Source organism: Chiloscyllium plagiosum, unplaced genomic scaffold, assembly GCF_037043375.1.
Source record: "Chiloscyllium plagiosum isolate Xiang-an unplaced genomic scaffold, Cpla_swu_hap1 HiC_scaffold_6, whole genome shotgun sequence".
Lineage (NCBI taxonomy): Eukaryota > Metazoa > Chordata > Chondrichthyes > Orectolobiformes > Hemiscylliidae > Chiloscyllium > Chiloscyllium plagiosum.
Window position 1 is genome coordinate 20,668,149 of NW_028270144.1, and position 24,657 is coordinate 20,692,805.

The window sequence follows — 24,657 nt, forward strand, 5'->3', positions numbered from 1 at the left end:
CAGGAAAAGGAGAGGGCGGATCCTGTCGAGCGGTTCCCTGGACAGACTGTCAAAGTCATTTGGCAGAATGCCTCATCGCCAGAACTTTCCCACAAGCACCAAGACATGGCTTGGCTGGTGGTGAGAGGGGCTCTGCCTGTGAGATCCTTTATGCACGCCCGGACTCTCAGCCGCACCGCATGCTGCCCTCGAAGTGGCTGCAAGGGGGTCGAGACTGTCACACACCTCCTTCTGGAATGTGCCTACGCAGAGGAAGTCTGGAGAGGAATGCAGTGGTGTCTGTCGGGGTTCATCCCGAGCAGCTCTGTGACGCGGGACTCCGTGCTCTACGGCCTGTTCCCCGGGACGCACACCGAGACGAACGTCAACTGTGCCTGGGGGATCATCAATTCGGTCAAAGACGCTCTTTGGTCTGTCCGAAACCTGTTGATCTTCCAGCTGAAGGAGCTGACCCCGACTGAGTGTTGCGGACTGGCACATTCCAAGGTCCAGGACTACGTGTTGAGGGACGCACTGAAGCTTGGGGCAGCTGCTGCCAAGGCGCGGTGGGGAAAGACCACCGTGTAACATCTGCCTGCCTAAGAAGAACAGGGGGCCCAAGCAGTAAGTGGGCTCTGCTTACACCTCAGCTAAATATACGGATGGTAAACATACTGACGTGTATATACGAATGATTAATTCCGATCGTTGTATGTAAAGAAATGCAAGGTGCGCCTATGAATGGCACCACCAATTGTACAGATCATCAAAATATTTTATGAATAAAGTATATTTTTGAAATTAAAAAAAAGCACTTGCAAGCACTCTCAAAATCACACACCATCCTCACTCTGAAATATAATACCCATTGGTTCATCTTTATTAGGTCAAAATTCTGGACCTCGCTCAGTATACAGCTGGTGCACTTATACCACATTGAACACACCAGTGCATAGAGTCATAAGTCATAGGAGAGGGCACAGAAAAAAACCATTCAGTCCAACCAGTCCATGCTGACAATGATCCCAGAACATGAAGGTGATCTACTATCATCATCTCTTGGGCACTTAGAAATGCACAATAGGTACTATTGTTGCCAGTATCCAACAAATGAATTTTTAAAATTCCCTTCAAATAATTATCCACCTCCCTTTTGGAAGTTACTCTTAAATTAGCTTATGCTGTCTGCAATATTTTCTAAATCATAAGACACTGTGCAGTTTAAATAAAATGGTTTCCCCATAAGCCCTTACATTCTTTCTTCAATACCCAAACTGTGCGCCTTATGTTACCAGCCACCACATTATGAATAACATGTATCGTGGAAGTGACTGCCAAACATGCAATTCATGAGATGGTGTTATTTGTGTTCCTGGCCTTTCAAACACTGTGGTCTTGGTGCACATAGTCAGACATCTTATGAATTTTTAAAATTTAACTGGGTTATTTCCACTGTGCAATGTGTACTTTCACAGTCCCCTGAGATGATATGACATTCTTCTGAAAGTAGCCATTTTCATACACTGCTCTCAATACAGTCATGGGTCAATGATGCTCAGACTCTTAACTCGACTGTGTGTGCAACATAAAGATGACCCATGGGCTGAAATCAAGTCATTTATCTGATGGGGTAGAGAAGCACCATGCCTGATCCTTGGAAAACTCACAAAAGGTTGCATTGCCCTCTCGTCTCCCTGAAAAGCAGATTCTAGAAGTTTCACTGACAACTCACAGTCAATCCAACAACACAGATTTTAAAATTATCATCTCTGGCCTCTGCCCTAGTTATCTCTGTAATCTCCGCCAGCCTCAAAAATCTTCAAGATATCTGTATTCCACTAATTTCAACCTCTTCTGCGGTTCTTAATTTTAAGTGATCCACTTCCATGACTTCAGTTATCTGGGTCCTAAGCTCAGCAATTCCCTCCCAAACCCTCTGCACCTCTTTTAAGAGGCTTCTTAAAAACCCTTCTCTTTGACCAATGTTTGTATTATCTTGCCTACAGTTATTGGCTGTTCACAGTGTGGCCTCCTCTACACTGGGGGGATGAAATGCAGACTGGGTGACCACTTGCGCAACACCTAAAAAATGACCAGGCTTCCAGTTGCCTCCAAACTGTGTTCCCATGCCAACATTTTTGTCTCGGGCCTCTAGCGAGCCTGAGCGTAACCTCAAAGAACCTCACAATTTCTACTTAGGAAACCTGTGGCCTCGCTGACTCAGCACTGAGTTTACTAACTGGAGAATCTGATTCCACTCTTACATACTCTTTACGCAGCCCAGTCCTGTTATGACATGAACTGCTTTAAGCAGTCACCCATTCTCACCTTCTCCTCAGTCCATTGACATATTTTATGAGTTGCATTCAGTACAGCTCACCCATTTTCTCCTACTCAGCTCTTATTATCGCTGATAGACATGCAGGAGGCTGGAAGAACACAAAAGCTAGGCAGCATCAGGAGGTGGAGAAGTTAACATTTCAGGTGTAACCCTTCTTCAGGACTGGGGGATGGGTGTAAGGGGAGCTGCAGATAAATGGAGGCGGGGGCGGGTCAGGGATAGGTGAACATAGTTGAAGGGTATGACCTGGATGGTCCTTGGGAGGAATGAATCTGGTTGGTGGCTGGAAGGAAGGATTGATCAGAGGAACAGGAGGGGGAGGGTCTGGGAAGGGAATCAGGGGATGGGAAGGGAGGTTATTTGAAATTGAAGAACTCAATGTTGCGTTCTTTGGCTGCAGGCTGCCCAGGCGAAAGATGAAGTGTTGTTCCTCAGAGGTCTGATTTGCTATAGCAATGGAGGAGACTGGGAATGGTCATCTCGGAATGGCAGTGGGAAGGGGAATTAAAATGGGCGGTGACTGGGTGGTCAGGTCAGCTCCCTGTGGGCCTGACTGTGACGCACAGCGAAACATGCCCTGGGTTTACGTTTGGTCTCCCCGATGTAGGGAAGACCACATCAGGAGCATCTGATGCAGTAAACTAGGTTGGAAGAGAGAGGAGAAAGTGAGGTCTGCAGATGCTGGAGATCAGAGCTGGAAATGTGTTGCTGGAAAAGCGCAGCAGGTCAGGCAGCATCCAGGGAACAGGAGAATCGACGTTTCGGGCATAAGCCCTTCTTCAGGAAGAGAGAGGCAGGTGAACTTTCGTCTCACCTGCAACAAGGATTGAGTGGGGCTCTCGATGGAGGTGAGAGGGGTGATGTACCGGCAGGTTTTGCATCTTCTCCGGTTTCAGGGGAAGGTACCCAGGGGGTTCGGTGGAGTCAGTGGGGAGAGTGGAGCAAACCAAGGACTGTCGAAGGGAACTGTCCTTGTGGAAGGCAGAGAGGGGTGGGGAGGGGAAGATGTTCTTGGTGGTGGGGTCTAGTTGGAGTTGGCAGCAGTGTTTAAAGATGCGGAGACTGGTGGGGTGGTAGGTGAGGACAAGGGGACCCTGTCTTTATTGCATTAAGACGGAGGGTTGAGAACAGTGGAATGGAGGTGGTGCTTTTCCCTCTCTGTCATCCAGTCAGCCCTCCACTGCACTCCTCCATTCCCCACTCTATTGCTCTCAACCCTCCCCCCTCTAAACGCAATAAAGACTGGGTCCCCCTTGTCCTCACCTACCACTCCACCAATCTCCGCATCTAACATATCATCCTTAAACACTTACACCAACTCCAATTAGACCCCACCACCAAGAAAATGCTCCCCTCCCCACCTCTTGCCTTCTGCAAGGACCGTTTTTGGTTTGCGCCACTCTCCCCATCAAACCCTGCAACTCCCCATCCCTACCCCCAAATACCTTCCCCGAAACCGGAAAAGATGCGAAATCTGCCGGTGCACCACACCCCCTTCACCTCCACGCAAGGCCCCCAACAGGCGAGACAGAAGTTCACTTGCCTCTCCTCCAGTGTCAGAAAGTGTGGTGCTGGAAAAGCACAGCAAGTCAGGCAGCATCTGAGGAGCAGGAAAGTCAACGTTTCGGGCATAAGCCTCTCCTCCAACTTAGTTTACTGTGCTCCCGATGTGGTCTTCGCTACTGGGGAGACCAAACGTAAACTCAAGGCAATTTTGGTGAGCATCTTAGCCTATTTCCAAAGTGGGATTTACAATTTGCAGATACATTCTATTTTGCTCAAAAAAAATGCACAACCTGCAAGTGGTCAATCCATGTAATATTTTGTAAATTCCACTTTGGAAGTAGAACCAGTCTGACTCAAGATTGAGATACAGACAGACTCTGACCTCACATCCTTAATGCATTGCTAGAGCTGAGATGTCACTTTTTGTTATAACACCTTAAGTTATCTCGAAAAGGTGACTTAAAAGTAGTTCTGGGATACACATATTAATGAATCGAAACCTGCAACCCATTCTAAAAGATGAAAGATTTAACAATCCAGGTTCGTCAAATATATCATTTAAGTTGCATGACACTAATCTTTTGCTATAAAGTCTGTGTCTTATGGTCCTGCTCCACAACCACCTGATGAAGGAGCAGCGTGCCGAAAGCTAGTGCTTCCAAATAAACCTGTTGGACTATAACCTGGTGTTGTGTGATTTTTAACTTATTATCACTGATTCAGCTTTAATCAGTCTTGGCCTACCATCCATTATCTCCTTGCTTAGCTATCTCTATCGTACCTCTCTCTCTCTCTCGCTCTGTGCTCCACCTCCACCTATCCACTCACCTCTCCTCCTTACCAAACCCCCAACCATCACCATTTCAGCTTCAATAGAAACACCATCGTTTTCCTAGCTGCTACTAACAGTTCTGATCAAGGGTCACTGGACTTGAAACATTACCTCTGTTGCTGAGTGTGTGGTGCTGGAAAAGCGCAACAGGTCAGGCAGCATCCAGGGGCAAGAAAATCGATGTTTTGGGCAAAAGCCTTTCATCAGGAAACGTCGATTTTCTTGCTCCTCTTGCTTTTCCAGCGCCACACTCTCGACTCCAATCTCCAGCATCTGCAGTCCTCACTTTCACCTACGACATTAACTCTGCTTCCTACCCACAGATGCTGCCAGGCCTGAGTTTTTCCAGCACCCACAAATTCTGCGACTTAGTTTTGTACTATTATAATATTATCCAAACCTATCCTAATATTCAACATGGCTCAGTATCGAATTTTGTATGAGCATGCTCCTGTGAAGTGCCTTGGACTCCTTTAGTACTTAAAGATGTTATATAAACGCAAGTTGGTGTTATTAGCTAGCTTGCTAATCCTTGTGCAAGCAATTTGAGTAGGGGAGAAGCATAAAGACACAAAATAAAGAATTTGCATTTCTGCAGCACCTCAGTGCATGCCAGAGCACTGTACAACCAATGAAGTGCTTTTGAAGTGACACTTACTTTCTTGTAGAAAATGCAACAGTGACAAATTTGTAGAGGAAAATCCCACAATTGGCAATACAATAATGGCCAGATAATCTGACTCTCTTTACATTAAAAATGATATCAGTTGAGAGATATTTTTCAGCCTGCGGATATCCCAAATACAAAAGTAAAATATTGTGGATGCTGGAAATCTGGGAAAACAACAAAAATGCTGCAACTCAGCAAGTACACTCAGTATATTCCAGCAATCATACTGAAGGCCTGTCCTTCAGATGTTGCCTTGCCCTACTCAAGCTGTTACAGTACAGCTACAACATTGGTATCGAACCGAAAATGTGGAAAACTACCTAGGCTTGCCCTGTACACAAAAAGCAGATCACATCTAACCCTGCCAATTACCATCCCATCAATCTACTCTTGATCATCAGTAAAGTGTTGGAAGGTGTCAACAACAGTGCTATCAACTAACACTCACTCAAAATAATCTGCTCATTAACACTCATTTTGGGTTCCGGGCTACTCAGGTCTTGACCTCATTACAGCTTTGATTCAACACTGACAAAAAAGGTGAACTCCAGAGGTGAGATGGAAACTTGGCACTAAGGCAGCATTTGACTGAAAGAGAGATCAAGGATCCCTGGCAAAATTAGATTCGATGGTAATCAGCAGGATAACTTCCTCACTAGTTGGAGTCATACCTGGCACAAAGGAAGATGGTTGTGGTCATTGAAGGTCAGTCATCTCAGTTTCAGGCCAACCCTGCAGGAGTTCCCCAGTGAACCTGTGCAGTGGATGCTACTGCATACTTCTACAGCAAGTAGGACTTGAACACTGGCCTCTGAGCTAGGGACACTACCACTGCACTACAAGTGGCAAGTAAATTTGCCATGTACAAGTTCCAGACAATGACCAACTCCAACGAGAGAATCTAACCACCACCTCTTGACATTCAATCACTGAATTCCCCATGATCAATAGACTAGAGAAGCTGAACTGGCCTAGCCATATTTAATTACTGTAGCTGCAAGAACAAGTCAGAAGTTCAGAATCTTGCAGAGTGTAAAACTCACTTCCTGACTCCACAAATCATCCAGAAAGTTAAAAAAATCACACAACACCAGGCTTAGTCCAATAGGTTTATTTGAAAGTACTAGCTTTTGGAGAGCTGCTCCTTCATCAGGTAGCTGTGGAGCAGGATCATAAGACAGAATTTATAGCAAAAGATTACAGTGTTACGCAACTGAAACGATCTATTGAACAAACCTAGATTGTTGTGTGATTTTAACTTTATCCACCCCAGTCCGACACCGGCACCTCCACATCATCTACAGGGCACAGTTAGGAATGTGATGGAATATTCCCCACTTTTCTGGATGAGTAGAGCTCCAAAAACACAAGAAATTTGACACCATCCACGATAAAGCAGCCAATTTGATTAATGCAACATCCTCATTCACTCCCTCCATCACAAACTCACAAGATGCTGAAAGTTGCCAAGATTCCATCTAAACCCATGACCACTTCCAGCTGGAAGTACAACGGTAGCAGACACATGGGAACATCACCAAATGCAAGTTCCCCTCCAAGCCACTCACCATGCTGACTTGGAAATATATGGCCATTCCTTCAGTGTCGCTGGGTCAAATTCCTGGAATACTCTCCCTAACAGCATTCTGAATCTGCATGCAACAAATGGGATGCAGGGGTGCAAGATGGTAGCTCACCATCACCATCTCAAAGGCAAAGTTGGATGAGCAATAAATGCTGGCCTAGCCAGCAAAGCCCACATCTCCTGAATGAATGAAAAATCCAACAGGTGGCAACTATGAAGGCAGAAAGAGAGCTAACATTTCACTCAATATGCTTTTCCTCTCCACTCGTGCTGCTTCACCTGCTGAGAATTCCCAACAGTTTGTATTTCACTGAGGATAGCTCTGTGGCTATTCTTTAAACTTGCAACCAGAGACCTTTCACGGGGGCAATAGTAGTCTTGGTTTAACATCTCATCTAAGAGAGAATATTTCTGACAGCACAGCATTCCCTCGATGGTACACTTTATTCCAGCTTTAAGGAGAATAAAGTATAGAATGTATCAGTAATGGGAACCAGGCACAAGGGCACGGAGATGTATTTTTGCCTTTTTCTTGAGTCCTTAATTGTGGAGATGAATCAACACAACAAGGAGCTCAAATCAGCCAGCTTATTCGAATAACTTAATTTCATAAACTACCACAAGCTTACTTGAAGCATGATACAACAGACTCAAAAGCAATAGATTTTATTTGAGATATAGTTCCTTAAAAATTGTGATAATAATCTGAAATTGATAATAGCGGCCTCACAAGGACTCCTGTACAAGATTTTTTGCCTGCTTGTCATTTTTTGAATCTGCCATTTCCCACTTCAAATGAAAGACCCCTATTATTGCTGCTTAATGTGATTAATGCCCAGAGCATATTGGCAAGATTTAGCTTATTAGAAGGTTTACTGCACCTCTGGGAAATATCCGTGCTTTTGGAATTAGGCATCTTTAGGAATGAATCCACAAATGTGCAATTATTACTGCAACAAACTCAGATTGCTGAGAAAGCAGTGAGGTAACATTTAAAATAAGATGCTAATATTCCCTGCACAATTTATAGAGACGTTTTTAATATTACGCAGTGCACAAGAAATAGCCATAAGTAGCAGATAGCTGATGCAAATGTTAACAGCAATCCCCATCAACTCAGAGCTTGGTCACTATATTTTGGGAATCTTAAACTTGGGGAGTGATTTATTCGAGATTTATAGAACTATGTAGGTATTATATTGTGATAATGTAGACTAATTACTTCATCTGAGTAGATTTAGTAATTTCTCAGGGGTTACACTGAAAGATTATAGTCCTGAAATAAGGCATTGACCCCATCTGTCTAGGTCACAATACTTCTCATGATCCTGCTCCTCCCACCCACTTTCATTTTATCCCATCAAGACACCCTTATGTCCCTTTTTTCTTCATTTATTCATTTAGTTTTAAGTGCATTTATTCATTATAGACATCCACTGCCTAATGGCAATGCTGCTGGACTAGTAATGACCAATGATGTAGAGACGTGTTCCAACTGTACCCAGCAGCTGTGGGAAATAAGATTAATTAATTAAATTTATGTAAATGGAATAAAGTGTTGGTCTCATTAACAGTGATCATGTAACAACCAAAATGATATAAAACCTCATTTAGTTCACTGATGTCTTTGAGAGAAGTAAATGGGACAGACTTCAAACAGATCTAGCAACTCTAGGCTGGGCATCCATAAGGGGCTGTGGGCTATCAACAGCACAACTGTACTCCAGCACAATTTATAACCTCATGGCCCAGCATATTCCACCAGTCAATCATTACATCAAGCCAGGGGATCAACCCTGGTTCAATGGAGAGTGCAGGAGGGCATGCCAGGAGCAGGCATACCTAAAAATGAGGTGAAACCACCAAACAGCATAAGTAGCAAGTGATAGACAGAACCAACGGATCGCACAACCAATGGATCAGATCGAAGATCTGCAATCTTATCACACCCAGTCATGAATGGTGGTGGACAATAAAACAACTCACTGGAGGAAGCACCACAAATATCCCCATCCTCAATGATGGAAAAGCCCAGCGCATCATTGCAAAAAAAAGGCTGAAACAATTGCACAACCTTCAGCCAGAACAGCTGAGTAGATGATCCATCTTGACCTCCTCCAGTGGTGAGCTTAAAAATGTGTTGCTGGAAAAGCGCAGCAGGTCAGGCAGCATCAAAGGAGGAGAATCGACGTTTTGGGCAAAAGCCCTTCAGACAATTCGACTCACTCCACGTGATATCAAGAAATGATTGGAGACACTGGATACTGTAAATCCTATAGGCCCTGAAAACACCCCAGCAATAGTACTGAAGACATATGCTCCAGGACCTGCCACTCCATTAACCAAGCTCTTCCAGTAGAGCTACAATACAAGCATTTACCCAAGTGGGAAATGATCCAGATGTGTCCTGCACACAAAAAGCAGAACAAATCTTACCCAATTACTGCACCAGCAGTCTATTCATGATCATCTGTAAAGTGACAGAAGGTATCATCAACAGCGGTATCAAGCAACACCTGCTCAGCAATAACCTGCTCAGTGATGTCCTGTTTGGGTTCCACCAGGGCCACTCAGCTCCTGACCTCATTACAGGCTTGGTTAAAACATGGGCAAGAGCTACATTCTAGAGGTGATGTGAAAATGACAGCCATTAACATCAAGGTCACATTTGACAAAGTGGACATCAAGGAGCCCGAGCAAAACTGGTATCAATAGGTATCAAGGGGCAAACTCTCTGCTGGTTGGAGTCATACCCGGCACACAGGAAGCTGGTCGTGGTTGCTGGTAGTCAGGACATCGCTGCAGGAATTCCTTAGAGTAGTGTCCTAGGCCCAAATATCTTCAGCTGCTTCATCAATGACCTTCCCATCATCAAAAAGTCAGAATTGGTATGTTCGCTAATGTTTATAATATTCAGCACCATTTGCAACTTCTCAGATACCGAAGCAGTACATTTTCAAATCAACAAAATCTGGACAAAATCCAGGCTTGGCCCTACAATGCCAGGCAATGACCATCTCACCATGGCCCCTTAGCATTCAATGGTGTTACCATCACTGCATCACAACCTCTATCCATATCCTGGAGGTTACCATTGACCAGAAACTCAAATGGACGTAGCACAAATGTAGTGACTATAAGTGGGCGTCAGAGGCTAGGAATACTGCAGCAAGTCACAGACCTCCTGACTCCCCAAAGCCTGTCCACTATCTCCAAGGTTCAAGTCAGGAGTGTGATGGATTACTTTTCACTTGCCTGGATGAGTGCAGCCCCAACAATACTTGAAGCTTGACACCATCCTGGACAAAGCAGCACCCTTGATTGGCACCACATCCACAAGTATCCACTCCCTCCACCACCAATGCTCAGTAGTAGTGTGTACTATTTACAAGATGCACTGTAGAAACTCACCCAAGATCCTCAGACATGACCTTCTAAACCCAGAACCACCTCCATCCAGAAGGCTAAGAGCAGCAGGAACACCATCACCTGCTGGTTCCCCTCCAAACCACTCGCCATCCTCACTTGGAAATATATTGCCATTCCTTAAATGTCACAGGGTCAAAATCCTGGAACTCCCTCTTTAACTGCATTGTGGGTCTACCCACAGCACAGGCACTGTAGCAGTTTAAGAGCTCACCAATAACACCAACCAGCAACACCCAAATAAAAGTCTGGGCAGCATGGTGGCTCAGTAGTTAGCACTGCTGCCTCACAGTGCCAGGGACCTGGGTTCAATTCCAGCCTCAGGCAATTGTCGGTGTGGAGTGTGCACATTCTCCCCGTGTCTGCGTGGATTTCCTCCAGGTGCTCCAATTTCCTCCCACAGTCCAAAGATGTGCAGGTTAGGTGAACTAGTCATGCTAAATTGCCCATAGGGTTCAGGGATGTGTAGCTTAGGTGCATTAGCCAGGGAAAATATAGGAAAATAGGGTAGGGGAATGGGTCTGGGTGGGTTACTCTTCGGAGGGTTGGTGTAGAGTTGTTGGGCCGAAGGGCCTGTATCCATACTGTAGGGATTCTATTCTATTCTTACCTGACCTACGAGACTCTACTCTCAACAATGTGATTGAATCTGTACTGCTCTCTAAAAGGGCCCAGCCAGCACTTGTCTGAAACCACAAATGGCAACCAAATGAAAACCATATAAGAATAAAATTGAACATACCAGCTGACATTGTCAGGCAACAAAACACCATTGTTCTCAAAATCTCGGAACCCCTACTGTAGCAGAACTGTGCATGTAACTGCACCTCCGACTGCAGCAGTTCAAGAAAGCCAACTCAAACCAACTTTCTCAAGGGCAACTGGGGGGATAGGCAATAAATACTGATCTTGCCAGTGATGCTCACGTGCTACAGAATAACATAGACAAGGCCCATTCTAATCCCACTACTCCAACTTTGATTACCTAAAGATCTTATATAGGAATTTCTCAGTTAAACACAGACCCCACAATTGATTTGAATTTTAATCTGCCCTTTTTTGTTAATTTTACCAGGAGACTACAATGGGCAAGGTAAAGTGAGGGAAAAGGAGTATGTATCTGATGGGGTGGATCAACAAAGCGTGGGATATTTCCTAGACCAGTATTTTCTAAGTGCAACAATGCTATCTTACTTCCCATTGATAGAACTTCGGATCTTCAGGGGTCTGAAGAGTCACTGGACTCAAAACATTAACAGTTTTTTTCTTAACAGATGCTGCCAGGCTAGTTAAATTTCTCCAGCAGTTTCTGTTTCAATGTGTTTCAGATCTGCAGCACCAGTAGTTCTTTGTTTTATTTTAGTATTAAATTCCAACTGTCAGGTGGATGCAAAAAGATTTAGTGACAGTATTCCAAAGAAAAGGCAAGGGGGCTCTGCTTGATGTACTGGTCAATATTTATCTATCCCACAAACAACATCAGAAAGACAGATTATCTGGTCGTTACCACAATGCTGTTTGCAGGAACTTGCTGCGCACAAATTGGTTTCTGCATTTCCGACATTACAATAGTGACCACTTTTCAAAGTACCTCATTGACTGAAAAGCACTTCAAAAGATTCCAGGATTTTGAAAGTTGCTGTATTAATTCCAGCCTCTTTTTGTTGGCTTTCTGCAGGGGTTCTGATTCATAAAAGATGTAAACAAATTGCCTTATAAGTCCATTTGTTAGCTTTTAAAATCACGTGGTTGATTTGGAATTTTATTATAATTCATTGTCATTATTTTGATAGTTGGTGTTTTATTAGATAAGTGAAGTTGGGTCAGAGCAAAACAAACTCAAACTGTACAGTATTCCTGGGGTTTTTAGAAAGGAAATCAGAACTAAACAACATTTTAAACAAACAAATCCAATAATAAAACAAAATTATACTGTTGGTCTATTTGTATCTCTGAAAGGAGAACAGAGGTTAATAAATATTTTTAGTTGAGATCTTAAATCAGAATGGTTTGCATCTCAAACATGATAGCACTGCTTTATTTCCAAAATGTTCAGTTATGACTCATTATTAGTGTATGCTGGCCACAATTTGCATTTAAATACCATCTTTAACATTGCAAAACATCGTAAGATGCTCCACTGGACCAGTCAAGACAAAATTTGATCCTGAGCACCTAAGGCAAGACTTGTAGTGGTGACCAAAGGTTTTGTGAGAAAGGTCAGTTTAAAGACAGAGATAAAAAGTGGGAGGTTTAGAGAGGGAGTTCCACTACTCAAGGGCCCCAACAGTTGAAGGCATGGCTGCCAGTGGTACAATACTGAAAACCAGGGATGTGCATAAATAAAATCAGAGGAGCACAGCAATCTCAGGGGATTGTAAGGCTAAAGGAGGTTGCAGGCACAAGGAAAGGGGGTAGGCCATAGCAGAATTTGAAAACAAGGATGACAATTTTAAAAAGTGCGAGGCAACCAAACCAGGACTCAGTATAAGTCAATAAACACAGGAGTGACGCAAACACTATCACAAAGACTTTGATTGAGCTCAAATTAGTTTTAAATTTCTTTAATATCCTATGAACAAGAATAGAATAAATAACCACAAAGAAGGATGGATGCTGCTAACATTCAGAAATTTCCAAATTCCAGATACACAACTGAAATTGGGAACTCTGAAGACACCATTTGGTTTTAAAGATAGTGTTTAAATTTAAAGTGCCTGCTGTAATTTTGTTCGGCAATCTTTCCGAAGCACCATGCAGGCACTGGGAAAAGGTGTTTTGCATTGTACCAACTTTACTTACGTAATAAGGCTCAATTTCTTTAATAATATATCCAACATAAGGCTCCAAATCCATTAGTTCAAAAGTTGAAGTGAGACATAATATGTATGAAACATCAAGAATTAGGTAGGATTATTTACATTCAAAGTCTATCAGAATTTCAACAGAAAGCCAACAAAACAATAATTATATCACTTGGGGAGGAACTAGTAAAAATTGGCATCTGGTTTTCAACAGGGTTTTTGTATGGTTAGGAAAATATTTCCCCTGGCTAATGCACCTAAGCTACCTGAACCCTATGGGCAATTTAGCATGACTAGTTCACCTAACCTAGCCCCTCAGGGCATGTTGCCAGGCAGAAATTATCATCTGCCCAAAGACATGAGTGAACAGCACTGGGTCAACTGAATCAAAAATCCTAGTGGTTCAAGTCCTATTCTGAACACTGGGGGACAAAGAAATTCCAGGCTGCTACTGCTATTGTTGGAGTGTTGGGCTATCAGAGGTGCCGCCTCTCTGGATGCAACTGCTCGCCTCTCTCAGGTGGAGATGAGACCGGGGGAGTTCTCAGCAGAACCATCCCTAGGGGGATATGGGACATCCCCAAATGGTCACCCAGATTCAGCTTACCCAAGTGATGGTCCTTGGCAGTGTCTTGGGCCAATATTCACCCTTGAGCCAATATCACACACACAAAAAAGGTCAATGGTCAATTAGGCGAATTATCTCATTGCTATTAGTGGGCGTTTCCTGCCTTACAGATATTGCAAGTGGCTCCACTTCCAAAAGCACATCATTGGCTGTAAACAGCTTCGGGCCTTCCTGTGGCAATGAAAGGCGCTATATCAATGCACTTTTAAAAATGAGAGCGACGGTCGGGCGTTAGTTAAAACCTCCCAGAGGTGACTCCTTATAGTTCATACCCCGCTGGCCTATCCTCCCCCATGAGATCTGATCTGGTTTCTCCATAGTTCAAAGCGAGTTTCTGCCTCCCTGAACACTTTGGAAGGAAAGAGGGCGGACGTATTGTCCATTTCCCCGTCCGTGACACTGGAAACTGACCAGAGTGTCACAATAGGAGCCAGAGAAACGCCGGCGACCCTGGAAATACTCGGACGAATTATCCACCTCATTTTACAGTGGAACTTGATCCTGAAGAGGAGGAAATATTTAACCAGAGAACTGCAAAAAGGGAGGGGGGGGGGGGTGAGATCTTTACATTTAGAATATGAAATCAAAACTTTTGCGTCAATTTCCTAGGTTCCCCGGTTACACACACAACCCTTTTAACTAGAACTGGAAAGCGAGGTGGGAGAATTTCCCCTCCCCTCTTGGCTCTGCTCGGTGGCAGAGAGCTGGAGATTGTTGTAACCAGGGACGAAACAAAAAGAATTGTTGCTTTAGATGGAGTGAAGGGAGCGAGTGCAGAACGTGCAACATTGAATCGCCTGCAGACTCAGGTAATTCCGACCCACTTTACCCTGTCTCCTGTGAAACCCTGGATCAGCTCTCCACCCCCAAACAAGTCCCTTACCTCCGGAGTGTAGCTAATTCCTGCTCCCTTCCCCCAAAATGGATCAAACCCAAACGCTCACCTCGGCGACTAACGATCCTTTTCCTAGGGCTTTTTTCCGCCCCCCTCCTTCTTCCCTCTCCCTCCAGGACTGGGAGACGCTGCTGGGTTGTTTGGAGAGGTGGGAAGACGAGGAGTGGAGGGAGGGAGGAGGGTTTGCTCCCGAGCCGGCAGGCAGAGACACTTTCAGGTGTTTCAGAGAGTGCTGCAGCAGCAGGAGGAGGAGGAGGAAGAAGAAGCCAGGCTCCGGGTCGCCATATCCCAGCTGCCGAGGGATGTGAGCTTCACATTTCCAGTCGGAGTCTATGCATTGATGAACAGCGCCATCCCTCCCGACCGTGGAACAGCAGGAGCGCCGCCCCACTGCAATTATCCAACTCAGCCTCCCATCAGAGATGCATTGAATCCACAGGGTCAGCCTCTCAAAAGAGAATTGTAAAGATCCAGGAAGGGGTATGAGGTGAATTAGACTCCATAAGGGTGCAGGATCCACTCCAGTCAACACATATGAAATAGTTAATTACTTACTTTGAAGATGCATGGCTCCCTTAAGAGATTACAAGGGAAGTATAGAGTCAGGATGTTCAGCTGTCACTGTACTTGCGCTCGGGTTTGATGGACCACCTATCCGAATTTCCACTATTGCTTTCTGATTTAGCGTTAGGAAACATACCCTTCCATCCAACTCATCCGTGCTGACCAGACATCCCAATCTAATCTAGTCTATTTGCCAGCTTTTGGCCCATATCCCTCTTTACTCTTCCTATTCATATACCCATCCAGATGCCTTTTAAACCTCCACTACTTCCCCTAGCAGCTCATTCCATACACACATCACCCTCTGCGTGAAAAAGTTACTCCTCAGGTCCTTTTTAAATCTTTTCCTTCTAACCATAAACCTATATCCTCCAGTTTTGGTCTCCCCCACTCCAGAATTTGACATTCAAGGAAGGTGTTGTCACAACGTAGCCAAACACATTGGGCTTTACTAGAAGGACTGACCCAATGGCAGACAGCAAGAGTGGGAGATATTCCTGAATGGAAAGAAAACAGAGCATCTACCATGACTCGGAAAGTGGCTATTGGCACAGCAAGTTGGGACTCCATGAAAGGCTGGCAGATTGAGTTAGCTGAATGACCAGCATGGTCTCTTATTGGTGCTCTAGTACCAGATCCAATCTCTATTCTGGCTGGACACTACCCATGGTGGAGGTTATGGAACTTTGAGTTGGACTGGCCTTCAGACAACTCAAGAAGAACATTCTCTTCTCTCAAGACCTTCCTCGTAACTGTCTTGACCAAGCTTTCGTTTGCCTGCCTCAACATCTCCATCTTCCAACCAATCCAGTACAGTTTGCTTTAAGCTCCTGCAAAGCATCATAGGACCATAACAACTTAAAAAGGTGCTATATAAACAGAAGTATCTAATAATAAATTGAAAAGTAGAATTTGACCAGTGGGGGGAAAAAAGTCAACTGTGTCTTTGTGTTTCCCTGATCAGATTAATAGGTCTGTTGAATGTTTACAATGAACTGCCTTAAGAGAGCTTTCATAATTATTATAATTTGACAAATTTACTGTCTGGCAGGAAATTAAAAGCTGGAATGTAATTTTCACTAAAGCACCAAATTATGTTTCACCACTTATTGTAGATCAGAGATAGTGCCTACTACTTAAACAGCTACATTTTAAAAAGGCAGTTGAGTCTTTCAAAGGGTGATAACATTGATGCAAATAGATAATGATTAATATCAAAATTGCTGTTAATAGCACCTTAAGTGCAAAGCCTCATTAATCCAGCTCCATAAGCAGCCCTTCCTTCTGCTTTGGCATTCTTTGTGTTGCACCTTTGCAATCTGATCTTGTTTGCCAATCTAAATTCCTGCAGTTTTAATATTATCACTAACTGGCAAAAAAAAATTGCTCATTCTCAAATTTTGTTTCTCCAACTTTTGTTGGCTGTCACATTGTACAAAAAATTATTCCTGGTGTAAAAATTGTCACACTGAAAAGATCACCAATTTTATTAATCTTATTCTAATTTTTAAATGCCTCCATTGCCTCAGACTTCCCCATCTTTCTAACTGCCTCTAGCCCTAAAACTCTCAGATCAGCATTCCTCCAGTATTGGCCTCTCAAACATCATGATGGAATTGTCCTCACTTGCCTGGATGAGTGCAGCTTAAAGAAAACTCAAGATGCTGGATACTATTCAGAACAAAGCAGCCCACTTACTCAGCAACCTAATACCTTCAATTTCCACCCTCTCTTCAACTGATAGTACTGTAGCTACAGTACTATCTACAAGATGCACTGCAAGAATTCATCTAGGCCCCTTCAAAAGCACCTTCCAAACTAGTGACCTTAACCACTTAGAACACCGGTAGCAGATTCAAAAGGGAACACCACCATCTTCCAAGTTCTCCTGCAAACCACACCATCCTGACATGGAACAATAATTACCACTGTTGCTGGATCAAATTCCTAGAACTCCCTCTCTTGCCAGTACTGCATATGTACTTGCACTACATGAACTGTAATTTTTAAGACTGCTCAATCACCTTCTCCAAAATTTCTCCACTTGTCTCCCTTTAAGACACATCCTAAAACCTATCAACTTTCAGTCACCTATCTGTATACATAGTGATTCAGCGTGAAATATTGCCGGATAATGCACAACCAGAGCATCTTTGGATGTGTTATACTAAATTCTTCCTCAGTCCCTCTCTCCTTGAAAGAAACCACCCAGAACTGACTTCCAGCCACTACAACACAAGTAGGTCAGTTGTCAGCAAAATGTTAGCACTGCTGCCTCACAGCACCAGGGACTCAGGTTCAATTCCAGCCTCGACCACTGTCTGTGTGGAGTTTGCACATTCTCCCAGTGTCTGCGTGGGTTTCCTCCCACAGTCCAAAAATTGGTTATGCTAAACTGCCCATAGAGTTAGGTGCATTAGTTAAGGGAAACGGGTCCAGGTGGGTTACTCTTCGGAGGGTCGGTGTGGACTAGTTGGGCCGAAGGGCCTGTTTCCATGCTGTAGGGAATCTAATCTACAACAGAGATACAAACATAGGAATCAGGACCAGAAGCAAGCTGCTTGGTCCCTCAGAGCCTGCTTCACCATTCAATAAGATCATGGTTCATCTTATTACTCCATATTCTCACTTACTCCTGATAAGCAGAGGGTGTAAGGTTATCAAGAATCTATCTGCACCTTGGAAATATTCAAGGACTCTGGAACTTTCAAAAGCAGAAGCAACCATCAAAATAAATCTTTATCTCAGCCTTGAATAGATGACTCATTTTGTAATCCTCAGTTGTAAATTTTCCCACAACAGAAAACATCCTTTCCACATGTAACCTGTCAAGACTCTGCAAGAGCTGAAAATGTGTTGCTGGAACAGCGCAGCAGGTCAGGCAGCATCCAAGGAACAGGAGAATCGATGTTTCAGGCATAAGCCCTTCTTCAGGAATCGGGCTTATGCCCGAAACGTCGATTCTCCTGTTCCTTTGATGCTGCCTGACCTGCTGCGCTGTTCCAGCAACACATTTTCAGCTCTGATCTCCAGCATATGCAGTCCTCACTTTCTCCTCGAAGACTCTGCAAGACTCAATCAAGTCACCTCTTGCACTTCAAAACTCAAGTGAATTTAAGTCTAGAATAGTTAGCCTTTCCTAAAAGAGACACTAATTTAAGGAATTAGCTTGTAAACCCTCTCCAAAATACTTCCAACATATCTACATCCTTTCTTAAATAAAGGTGACCAATACTGTGCAAAATACTCAAGTTATGGTCTCACCAATGGCCTGTATATCTGACGCTAACCTGCGTTCAATCCCCTTGCAATAAGTGACATTATATTAACTTTCCTAATTAACTGTTGTGTCTGCATATTAACCTTTTGTTATTCATACACTAGGACACTCAGATCCATCTGCATTGTTGAGCTCTATACATAATATTTTTTATTCTTCCTGGCAAAGTGGACAATTTCAACTCCTTTTGCCAAATATTTGCCCACCCAATCATCCTAAACAAAATGTTACCTTCTGAAAGTCAAACGACTTAAGCTAACAGATTGAACTTGTTTGCTGGAAGTCATGTCTTCAGTATGTTCGCGGCTGTCAGGATTTATTACTATTTTGATATTGTTTGGGAGTTCAGTTGTGGTGTATCCTGTGAAGAGATAAGACATAAAACTCAGCCTTTGTCACCTTCCTGAGGCCCTCTTCAGAATCCTGGTAGAGCATTGATAAGAAACTGCTTTCTCCCGAGAGGCCTGTAGATAAGTTCCCCAAGACATCTGAATGAACTCCTTCTGAAGAGATCCTAATTATAATTGTGAACACCAAGTAATCTGTGCACCTGGACACCAGACTGAAAGCCATCTGGAACATTTCATATCTTATCCTTTTCCCTTAACGAGTTAACAAGTATTTGACTTAAAGACCTTCTCCCCATCCTCCAAAAATTAATCAAATACAAGTAAGTTTCTTTATATTTCCTTTACTGCATGTCTGTGTACATGAATTTGGTGACTTCAATATTTAAACTGTTAATCAGCTTTGCATATTTGTGAAATGTCTTATTTAATAAACAATTATTGATTTTATAAAGAAACCTGGTTGACCTTTATTCTGAATCTAAATATAGGCAAGGTGAAGGACTGATCATATTGATAACTAAATAAAATATTTAAATATTTATTGTGGGCGGCACGATGGCACAGTGGTTAGCACTGCGGCCTCACAGCACCAGAGACCCGGGTTCAATTCCCGCCTCAGGCAACTCTGTGTGGAGTTTGCACATTCTCCCCGTGTCTGCGTGGGTTTCCTCCGGGTGCTCCGATTTCCTCCCACAGTCCAAAGATGTGCAGGTTAGGTGAATTGGCCATGCTAAATTGCCGTAGTGTTAGGTGAAGGAATAAATATAGGGGAATGGGTCTGGGTGGGTTGCGCTTCGGCGGATCGGTGTGAACTTGTTGGGCCGAAGGGCCTGTTTCCACACTGTAATCTAATCTAATAAAAAATCTAAAATCTAATCTAAAAAAAAATGGAATAGTCAGACTAGAGTGCATCTCTTCAACCTTGACCATAATAGTTCCTTATAGCCTCTTCACAACTTACTTCCCTGAGCTGCATGCATCATTAAATTTAGTGAACATTCTTTCAATCTCTTCAAATTAATTTATAGACAGTAAATTGTAAAACATTGAAGCACTAGCTGTTAATCCTCTGATATACCATTTATGGCTTGCCAACCAGAAAGTTACCCAATGATGCCTACTTTTTCTTGTTAGCTAGCCAAACTTGGATCCACAACAATATATTATCCTTGACACAGTTTTCAATTTCCACAATAAGCTTTGAGGTGGTGCGTTATCAAATGCCTCCTGAAAATCTCAGTACATCTACCTGTTCCCCTTTGTTGAGAGTATATTACTTCATCAAAAGTAGTCCAAATACATTTTGCAAGACTATTTTCCTTTTCGCTCCTATTGAAGAGGTTGGAAATCAGGTTTCTGCAGGTAATTTGTTTGAAAGGGAAAAGAGATACTACATCGGCCATCATGTCTGCACTAGTGTTTTGAAAGTACCATGCCACTAAATTTCACTTCCACTTTTCTCCCAAGAACGGCTGCAATGCAGGGCTATGTCCAAATGCATTCCTTCAGCCATCATATGAACTATTTCATATAGCATGAACATGGTTCGTGTTAAATGGTGGGAACTATATTTAGAAAAGCACCATACTTAAAATCATTACAATTAGTTGTGGGAAAAATATACTGCTTGACTGAAAATTGGATGCTGCTATATCACATATCACAAAATAGCAAACTACTTTTTTCCCCTGAGACAAAATAATGCAAACGCTGGAAATGTGAAACGAAAACCAAGAATGCAGAAAAAACTTAGCAATTAGGCTGCAACTAGAGAGAGTAACAGAGTTAACATTTCAGGCCAATGACCTTTTTCCATCTTGGGGGAAAAATTAAAAAGTAATAAAGTTTAAGTGCAGGGGAAGGGCAAAGTTAGAATAAACAGGATAGTGGAAAGTAGGAAGACAACTTACAGAAAGAGCCAAGAACAATTCTCCACTTATAAAGTTCCCAAAAAAACTAAAGCTCAGGCTTTTCCTAAAGGTAACTTACTCAACATGAATATGAAACAAAACCATCCATGTGATCTATTCTCCCTTGTTCACCATTGGGAGATAGGGAAATCTTCAAACAGTCAGCGATACAAAGCTAGGATTCTAAAAAAAAAAGAAATCTAGACATACTTACTCTGGGCAAAGGACAACTGGCAACTTGATGTAGGGAAAACAACAAGTTCAAACTGCTCACAAATATTTTGGTGCATCATCCTTGGTCAAATTGCTGAGTAAAGGATCTGATCAGATACATAAAATGCAACAGAAGCCTCGAACCAAATTTAGTAACCATACAAAAAGCTTCTTGCATATTTGCCAATCTGTTAGTAGAGTGAAAATTCTAGCCTCAGAGAAGGTTGGGTGTGATACTTTTTGTCTAAAAAGATCCTGACCCTGGATCTAAGTTCACAGGCATTTCAGGGTAAAGGGAAGCCTGTAAAGGAGTGGGAACTTTTAAATGCAAGAGTTACACCCAAAATCACTGACTCGCACTTCCAGCAACCTTTTACGCTGACTGATGATTGAATTTGTCTGGCCAGCATGGTCTACAAAGCCGGCCATGCTCCCAGGTCAAAGTCTGAGAAATTGCACTGGCTGCAGTGATTCAGGAAGGCTCTTCAGATTGCATTCATCCGTCTGGGAAAATTTTGAAAGATCTTTTGTATAAAACAATTACTCAAACTGAACAATGTGCAACTTCAAAACTACTGGAAAGTTTGAGAAGTCCTTCTCAATTTTAAACCCTTTATTCTTGGGACACCTTAATTAAAAATTTATTCATATAAACTGAATTAGGTGGTCACGAACTTGTAATTACATCAAAAGTATACTTTCTAATGCAAGTTTAATACACTACTTGACTTTGCTAAAGGAAACCTTTACCTGTGAGATTGTGCAAATGCATTTTAGCAGAAACTTGAATTGCAATTTAAGCAAAATGTTTTGTGAAGAAATTGACAGTGTCCAAAGAGTAAATTCCACCCCATAATATTTACAATGCAGGAATTACTCCAACTTGCCCTGTCAGTACAGTTCAGTGTTATTGCTTTGATTGCTAAATGTCAAGTATTTTCATGGCAGCACTCAATGCTTCCATTGAAATTCTTAGTCTAGTCACCTTAAAGTTTCCTCCTTTAAAAGGCTTTGAATCACTTTGACCTTCACTGGAATAAGTTGAAAGTGATTTTAAATGCTTAAGCTTTGACAACATAATTGATTATATAATGCACTGTAACCAACACAAAGTAATTAACGCAATCCAATCTGGAGTTCCATCCTCAGATAAATTTATCTTCCTGCAGGATTACTGAAGAGGTACATGCTGCCCCATGCAGACATAAATCTAACATACCTTGCTACTGTTCACATATATACATAAGGTACCCAGCTCTACCTCACCATCATCTCGCTCATCACTTGACGTAATCACCAATTCAGTTCATCTGCTGCTGAAACACTCATTCTTGCCTTCATTAACTTTAGGATAACTTCAAACACCCTTGGCTGGTCTCCCATATTAGACCCCAGAGTTCATCCCATACCCTACAATCCATGTCTTAATCACAGCATGTACCATTCCCTAATCATCCCTTTTTCACTGATTTATGTTGGCTTCCAGACAAGCAATGTCTTGATTTAAATTCTCACTCATTTCAAATCCCTCCCCATCTCTATAGTTTCCCCCAGCTCCACAAATCTGCAAACTCTATGCTCCTCTAATTGTGGCTTCTTGTGCATTTCCAAATTATAACTGTCGCTGCAATGGTGGCCAGGACATCTTGAAAAATGGCCATATTGTAGAGGCGGAAGTGCTGGATGTCTTGAAACAAACAAAGAAGTGGATAAATCCCCAGGACCTGATCAGGTGTACCCTAGAACTCTATGGGAAGCGAAATATTTTTATATCAATGGCCACAGGAAAGGTGTCAGAAGACTGGAGGTTGGCTAATGTGGTGCCATTGTTTAAGAAGGGTGGTAAGGACAATTGTGGGAACCATAGATCAGTGAGCCTGATGTCAGTGGTGGGCGCGTTGTTGGAGGGAATCCTGAGGGATAGGATTTACATGTATTTGGAAAGGCAAGGACTGATTAGGGATAGTCAACATGGCTTTGTGCGTGAGAAAGCATGTCTCACACACTTTGTTGCGTTTTTTAAAGTAACAAAGAAGATTGATGAGGGCAGAGTGGTGGAACATAATCAAAATAGACTTCAGTAAGGTGTTCGACAAGGTTCTCCATGGGAAATTGCATAGTAAGGTCAGATCTTATGGAATACAGGGAGAATTAGCCATTTGGATACAGAACTGGCTCGAAGGTAGAAGACAGAGGGTGATGGTGGAGGGTTGTTTTTCCTGACTGGAGGCCTGTGACCAGTGGAGTGCCTCAGGGATCGGTGCTGGGACCTCTACTTTTCATTTATATAGTGTGAGGATAAGACGTATAGTTAGTAAGTTTGCAGATGACACCAAAATTGGAGGTGTAGTGGACAGCGAAGGAGGTTACTTCGGATTACAACGGGATCTTGATCAGATGGGCCAATGGGCTGAGGAGTGACAGATAGAGTTTCATTTAGATAAATGCAAGGTGCTGCACAGTATGACATACAATTAACGGTAAGGTTCTCGGGAGTGTTGCTGAACAAAGAGACCTTGGAGTGCAGATTCATAGCTCCTTGAAAGTGGAGTCACTGGTAGACAGGATAGTGAAGGTGGCATCTGGTGTGCTTTCCTTTATTGGTCAGAGTATTGAGTACAGGAGTTGGGAGGTCATGTTCCGGCTGTACAGGACATTGGTTAGGCCACTGTTGGAATATTGCGTGCCATTCTGGTCTCCTTCCTATTAGAAGGATGTTGTGAAACTTGAAAGGGTTCAAAAAAGATTTACAAGGATGTTGCCAGGGTTGGAGGATTTAAGCTATTGGGAGAGGTTGAAAAGTCGGGTAGTGTTTTCCCTGGAACGTCAGAGGCTGAGGGGTGACCGCATAGAGGTTTATAAAATTATGAGGGGCATGGATAGGGTAAATAGACAAGGTCTTTTCCCAGAGATCAGGGTGTCCAGAACTAGAGGGCATAGGTTTAGGGTGAGAAGGGAAAGATATAAAAGGTACCTAAGGGGCAACTTTTTCGGAGGGTAGCGCGTATGTGGAATGGACTGCCAGAGGAAGTGGAGGAGGCTGGTACAATTGTAATATTTAAAAGGCATCTGGATGGGTATATGAAGAGGAAGAGTTTGGAGGGATATGGACCGACTGCTGGCAGGTTTGTCTAGATTGGGTTGGGATATCTCGTTGGCATGGACGAGTTGGACCGAAGGGTCTGTTTCTGTGTTGAACATTTATGACTAAATATCTTGGTCTGGGCTCCAAGCACTGGAATTCCTTTGCGACACTTCTTAGCCCCTCTACTTTGCTTTCCTCCTTTAAGGCATTTCCTAAGGTATACACACCTGACCTATCTTTTGGTCATCTTTTGGTAAAGCTCTTATGATACACTTTGGGATATTTTATTACATTAAAAGGTGCTCTACAAAGGGGTGCTGTTGAGTTAATCACAAACTGACTTTCTGTTCCACTCTAACACAGGGAACAAGGAGCAGGAAGAGAAAGAAAGGACTGAGAAGCAGAAGAATGTATCATGTGATAAATGAATTAATGCTGTTGTGGGATATAATGCTGCAAAATACAAAGAAACACCATGCTATCCTTTTCAGATTTAAAGAAAAGCACATCTAAAATGCTTGCTTATTTGGCAAATGCAGATAGTCAAAGAATAAAATGTGAGCTACAAACAAACATTACCAGAACAAGA

At 42.9% G+C, this 24,657-nt stretch overlaps 1 protein-coding gene across 2 annotated transcripts in view; it reads right to left on the reverse strand.

The window, feature by feature from the left end:
* LOC122550504 (FERM, ARHGEF and pleckstrin domain-containing protein 1-like) overlaps positions 1-14,967 on the reverse strand; it is a 317,640-nt gene extending 302,673 nt beyond the window's left edge. For both annotated transcript variants that reach the window (XM_043691327.2, XM_043691326.2), the window contains exon 1: positions 14,716-14,967. The gene's annotated coding sequence lies outside the window, so the exon portion shown is untranslated. The remainder of the gene's footprint in view (positions 1-14,715) is intronic.
* Between the last annotated feature and the right edge of the window lie 9,690 nt (positions 14,968-24,657).